This window comes from Myotis davidii, unplaced genomic scaffold, assembly GCF_000327345.1.
Source record: "Myotis davidii unplaced genomic scaffold, ASM32734v1 scaffold2130, whole genome shotgun sequence".
Taxonomy (NCBI): Eukaryota; Metazoa; Chordata; class Mammalia; order Chiroptera; family Vespertilionidae; genus Myotis; species Myotis davidii.
This window is the reverse complement of record NW_006282092.1, coordinates 43,257-50,204: the sequence shown is the minus strand read 5'-3', so window position 1 is coordinate 50,204 and position 6,948 is coordinate 43,257.

Below are 6,948 nucleotides of genomic sequence, written 5' to 3'. Positions count from 1 at the left end.
TCTCTCTCCATCTCTTGCTCCTCTCTCTCTCTCTTTCTCTTTTTTCTAATCTTTATTGTTGAAAGTATTGCATAGGTCCCCCTTCTCCCCATTATCCTCTTCCCTCTCACTCCCATTCCCTCCCGAGGCCCTCACCAACCCGTTGTCTGTGTCCACAGTTAGGCATATACGCAGACAAGTTCATAGGTACATGGTCTGTTCATGCTTCTGTACCTTGGGCCTATTTTTGTTCATCAGTTTATATGGTCCATTAGCAATGCAGACTGGTGTAGCCATTATGGAAAACAATATGGAGTTTCCTCAAAAAATTAAAAATGGAATTTTTATTTGACCCAGTAATCCCACTTCTAGGAATACATCCTAAGAAACAAAAAACACTCATCAGAAAGAATGCATGGACCCCTATGCTCATAGCAGTGTAATTTACAACAGCTAAGTTTTGGAAACAGCCTAAGTGCCCAGCAGCAGACCATTGGATAAAAGAACTGTGGTACATCTACACAATGGAATACTATGCTGCTGTGAAAAAGAAAGAACTCTTACCATTTGCAACAGCAGGAGTCCATCTGCTAACGGGTTAATCCCAAAATGTATAAGAACTCATATAACTTAACAAAAGAAAGACAACAACACAATTGAAAACTAGGCAAAGGGCCTCATAGGTAAGTCTCCAAAGTGGACACACAAATGGCCAAGGCGTGCTCTCCTGAGGGTGGTCATGCTGATGTCAAAGGTGTGTTAACCCAGTTGCACAGGAACAATGGATGGGGTGCTTAAGGCAAAGATGAGCATTTTAGTAAAGAAGTTATAGGCCTGGGGCGTGTGCACCCCCAGGACTGTCCACGTAGGATGTGTGATCAGAGCCTCTTGTGAGGGTCTTGAAAGTCATTGAGTTTTGTCAGATTGAGGACAGAGCCCCCTTTTTGTTCGCAAATAAACTAGACATAGGACAGGGCTTTTTGTGAGCTCTGTGGCTGAGTCTGGGAGCAAAACTAATTTAAGACAGAGCAGGAAATAGTATCTTTGCTCAACTCTCCACCTGCTCTTGATCTGGTCCTAGTGCTGGTCTTGCGCGCCCCCTGGTGGCCTGAAAGTCCTCTGCAACCCAGCCCTGCTGTCTCCTCAGGGAGGTTTGTGTCTGGGCTCACACTGACTTCCCCTCACTGTGTCTCGCACAGTAATACACGGCCGTGTCCTTGGCGGTCACAGAGCTCAGCTGCAGGGAGAACTGGTTCTTGGACGTGTCTCTGGAGATGGAAGTTAGGCTCTTGAGGGAGGGGCTGTAGTAAGTGTCTCCATCATAATCTATGTACCCCAGCCACTCCAGCCCCTTCCCTGGAGGCTGGCAGATCCAATTGCAGTAGGAATAAGTGGTTGTGATGGAGAATCCAGAGACAGAGCAGGTGAGGGAGAGGGTCTGCGAGGGTGTCACCAGTCCTTGGCCCGACTCCTGCAGCTGCACCTGGGACAGAACACCTGGGACAGAGAGAACACAGTGAGTCCTGGGCTCAGATGCAGGCCCCCCATCTCTTCACGTCTAAGCCCTGATTCACTCACATCTGGGAGCTGACAGCAGGAAGAGGAAGAACCACGTGGGAGTCATGTTTTGCAGGTGAGGTCCTCATCCCCCAGAAAGTGTTCTCCAGGGTCAGGAGGCCCTGCATTTAAGTGGATGCTAACTGTGTATGTGCCCAGGGACCTCTCCTTCCACACCAGGGGCTATGCGGCAGGAGGGGGTCAGGATGTAGGATGTGGGCACAATCAGTGACTCCTTAGGAATAAAAATCAATATAGATATAAATAGAGATACAGATACAGATATAGGTATAGATATAGATATATGTACAGGTAGACATAGATACAGATCTTTTTAAAAATATATAACTTTCATGATATTTAAAGAGAGAGGAAGGGAGAGGGATGGAAAGAAGCATTCATGAGAGAGAATCATTGATTGGCTCCCTCCTGCATGGCCCCCTCTGGGGATGGAGAGTGCAACCCCATTATGTGGCCTCACGAGGAATCTAACCAGTGATTTCTTGTGTCCTGGGTTGATGCTCAACTTCCCAGCCACAGGAGCCAGGCTGGGTCTTCTTAACTTTGTCCTCATCTGAGGATGTGTTCATTGATTTTTATAGGGAAAGGAAAGGAGAGAGAGAAGGACAGAGAAACATTTATGTGAGTGAGAAACATTGATCAGTTGCCTCCCATATACACACACATCCATACTGCAATCAAAACTGCAACATTTTCATTTATTTTTTATTTATTAAAAAATATTTTTATTGATGTTAGAGAGGAAGGGAGAGGGAGAGAGAGAGAGAAACATCAATGATGAGAGAAAATCATTGACTGGCAGCCTTCTTCATGCCTCACACTGTGGTTGTTGTTTGCATCCTGGCCATGTGCCCTGAATGGGAATCCAACAGTAAAATTCTGCTTCATTGGTTGATGCTCAACCAGTGAGCAATGCTGGCCTAGCTGTCCCTGCACTTTTAGAATTCACAGAGCTCCCTGTATACCTGGGCTCTGGTCAGCAGGATGTTGTCAACATCATAGGTGACCAGGCCCCAGCGCTTCCCTCACTGCCCTCTGACCCCACTGGCCATGGGCTTGTCCACTATGATGCTGTGCAGCTCACAGGCCCCTGGAGGTTCCCTCAGCACAGGTGTGAGCTGTTGGAGGTGCTCCGAGCTAAGTGCTCAGCTGTGTATCCACCTGACCCAGGAGGTACCTCCACAGTCTGACATCACACATGGACACTGCACCTGGGCTCGGCAAGGTGGCTGAAGTTGGCTTCAGGACACCTGAGTGTCCCTGCCCTGGCGTCTCAGAGAGGGCCTGGCACAGGAGATGGACACGAGGGGATGACGGGGGTTAGGGGGGTGCATTTAAGGCAAAACCTACCATGTGAGAAGAAGAGGGCAGAGCACAGCCTCACGGGACATCCTGTGCAGACCCCATATGGTGAGTGTGGGTGGCAGAGGACAGAGGGTGAGGATGGGTGATGTCTGTGGAGCTGGAGGCACAGCAGAGGTGGGTGGGACCATGTCTCCTTTCAGCAGGTTCTCAGGATGCAGGTGGTTCCCCAGGGGAAGCAGCGCAGGTGTTTGGATAGGTCCCCTGGGATCAGGTTCTAAGACCAGCAGGGAACAGGGCCCCACAAGGTTTCCTGCTTCCATCTGAGGCACATGGAGAGGTGGGAGCTTCCAGGCTCAAAAAGAGGCAGCGCCACAGGGTCCAACCTTACACCTCCATGTGCAGCCATGACAATGAGAAGCAAGCGGCTATCTGCCCCCAAAAGGCTTCTCCTGGGGCACAGAGAGGGGCTGATCACCCTCAGGTGAGGTCTGGGGCCTGGACTCTGTGTTCCTCACTCAGCACTGCATGGAGGGTGGGGGACGTCACTCTCAGTGAGGGGACAGGAATCCCTACAATGTCTTCCTTGTCAACCCAGAGATTGACCATCAGGGACATGGTGACAGGAAGGGCACAGATGAGAAGTCGACCAGATCTGACACACAGCCACTTCCTGCTTTTTTCCAGCAGAGAATCTAATTAAAGACACAAAGAAGGAAGAGGAACTGCCCCAGGGACACTAGGAGGGAAGAAAGCATTGGCCCCAATAGGAAGCCCTCACAACCCTCCAGGGAAAGCCTCTGAGCTGGGACCCTGGGTTTGCTGGTCCTGAGCGCCCCCTGGTGTCCTGGACGCTCCGTGCAGCCCAGCCCTGCTGTCTTCCTCAGGGAGGTTAGTGTCTGGGCTCACACTGACTCCCTCTCACTGTGTCTCTTGCACAGTAATACACGGCCGTGTCCTCGCCTTCAGGCTGGTCATTTGCAGATACAGCATGTTCTTGGCGTTGTCTCTGGAGATGGTGAAGCGGCCCTTCACAGAGGTGTTGTAGTATATGGGGTTACCATCACCATTACTAGTGTATGCGACCCACTCCAGCCCCTTCCTTGGAGCCTGGCGGACCCAGTTCATGCGATAGTCCCTGAAGGTGAACCCAGAGACTGCACAGGAGAGTCTCAGAGACCCCCCAGGCTGCACCAGGCCTCCCCCAGACTCCACCAGCTGCTCCTCACACTGGACACCTGCAAACACAGAGACACAAGGTGGACTGAGAATCACCTTGTCATCCTAGGGGCGACCCCAGATGGGAAAGGACTCAAGGATGCTGGCCACAAGGGGACCCGTCTTGACCCCCCTCCCTCTCTCCTTTCCTGGGACCAGTCACCCTGACCCCATTCCTTTGGGGGCAGCTTCCAGGATTGAGAGTCCTCCTTCCTTGGGGTTTTGATGACGACCCAGGGGTGCTCCCCCAGAGGCACGTGGATGGGGCCTTCTCTTTCTCCTTCACCCACTATGGGCCATACTGCCTTTCTGGAGTTTGGGAATAAGAATTTGCTTTGGATGATGCTTTTGTTTTGAGACTCAAAGATTCTCCTTTTATTTTCCTCAATCAGATCATCCACAAAACTCGAATCTCTACATGTGAGGAGGCAGGAGAGGCTGGGCTGGACGCTGTGGTCGCAGCCTCCATCTCAAACCTGCTGCCACTCTCACAAGCACACAGCTGCCTCCTGAAACCACACATTTCACTCAACTTCCCTGCTATTTGTGTGCAAAAGTCCTGCTTCCAGCCTCTCAAAGTGGGAGAATTTCCATAATTTACATGTGTAACTCTGATTTGTGGTGGGGACTGGCAGTCTGGAAGGGATCAATGGGGAAAAAGGGGGACATGTGTGATACTGACAAGAACAAAAAATTGTTAAAAAGAAGCAAGTTAGATAATTTAATTTTGAAATGGAGTCCTGGCCCTCGTCAGTTTCACTCAGTGTATAGAGTGTTGGCTTTTGAACCAAAGGGTCTCGGTTTGATTCTGATCATGGGCACGTACGTGGGTTGCAGGCTCATCCCTGGCCCTTGCCCTGGTTAGGGCACATGTTTCTTTCACATCAATGTTTCTTTCTTCCCCTCCCTCCCTTCCACTCTCTCTGAAAAGCATTGAATAAATATCCTTGGGTGAGGATGAAATAAGATAAAAAATGGAATATGATGGCTCTTAGAAGCAAAACCCTGGGTAGAGAGTTGAGGCACCAAGTCGTCCTTAGGAGCAGGTGAGCACCGCCCTTCTCAGAGGAGAGCGACCACCTGTGTCCATCCTCCCACAGCCCCAGGTGAGGACAGACAGACACAGGAATCTGGGACTGTGGTCACTTGTTCCTCTGGGAAGGCGGCCACCACCACTTGGGAAGTGCAGTCACGCTGGGGAGGGGGTGGGGCATGGGAGGTCAAACACCACAAAGCCTTCCTTCTCTCTACCTTTTTTAAAATACGGCTTTTAAAATTGATTTTAGAGAGGGGAGTAGAGTGATAGAAAGGTAGATACATCAAGAGAGACAAACGTGGATGGGCTGCCTCCTGCTGTAAATCTAAAAACATTCTGTTATTTCTGCCTGGTTGGTTTCTGTGATTAGGCTGCTCAGACTACCATGCCTGCCCCGGCCTAAGGTCCACCTGTATTTGTTTCCCATGGAACCAGCCCACAACACAGACATGTGCCCCGAGCAGGTCTCATCATGTGACATTGTGGTTCCTATTTGGATGCTCAAACCCTGAGCCACACCCCTGGGATCGTTCCCTCTCTGAGTAGCATGTACTTGACTCGGGTTCGCTCAGCTGCTGTCAGTCTCTGACAGACTTCAAGAGCCTGACAGATGCCAGTACTGATTGCTTCGGTTTGTTTTCTGATGTTTTTATGGAGGAACAAGAGTTTGGAGCTGCCTACGCCACTATTTTGCTTCTGCCCCTTCCGCTCAGTGACTCCTTTTGAACAAACAGAGAATGAGAAGGGAGAAGAGCAACCGCCCTGGAAATGTACCAACAACAGAGAAAACAGAGGGCCCAGCGCCCATCCCAGCCCAGCAGAGGCAGGAGGAGGGGCCTGGGCTGAGCAGTGACTCTGGTGTTTGTGAGGAGACCCTGTGTTTTAGGAAGATGAGCTTCATGTTCCTGGAAGACCCCAGACACACATCCAGAAGGGGCGGCTTTGAGAGTATTGAGCTTGACGGGCAGGCAGACTGGGCAGGTTTGATGGGACACAAAGGCAGGTGGAGGGTAGGCAGGGCAGACACAGCAGTCTGAGCAGCCTAACCACAGAGACCAACCAGGTGGACATAACAGAATGTTTCTGGACTCAGAGTGAGAGGCCTGGGAAAGGAGGTGGGGCCTGCAACAGTGAGGTGAATGCACACAAGGGAACAGGAGTCGTGCAGGTCCCTTGCTGGGCAAGAAGAATTGGGGGCCAATGAGGTTGGCACACGGGTGGACACAGAGCAGGCTGTGGCACATGTTCACCTGAGACCGCAGGCTTCAGGGGCAGCCCATTAGTGGGCCCCTCCCCATGCCCATGCCAGGAGCTTGAATCTGCTTGTAATAAATGCTCCACGCTTTTGCTTAAATCTTCTGGTCCCGATTTCATTCTTGGACTTTGGGACACAAGATCCCAGGGACAGAAAACGATGGGCTCGCTGTTCCGGTTATCAAGTTTGGCTCAAATAAACTCTTAAAAATGTTCCACACAGGCTTAGAGGTTCTCATGTCAAAGACTTCAAAGAGGTTCATTTATGTTGTGGATTTTATGCCAATTCAACCAGCAGGGAAACCTGCCAGAGTGTCACAGTGGGAGACGGAACAGCTGGGGAAGCCTCCTTTCTTTACTTCTCCTTTTTTATACACTTTCCTTGACTCCAGAGAGGACGTCAGTGGAAGTCATGGAAACTTCAATGATGAGAATCCTTGATTGGCTGCCTCCTGCCCCCAACCCCTGGAGATCGAGACTGCAACCCAGGCATGTGCACTGACCAAGGAATTTAACCCTGACCTCATGGTTCATAGGTCGATGCTCAACCTCTCAGTCATGCCTGCTGGGCTGGAAAAAGG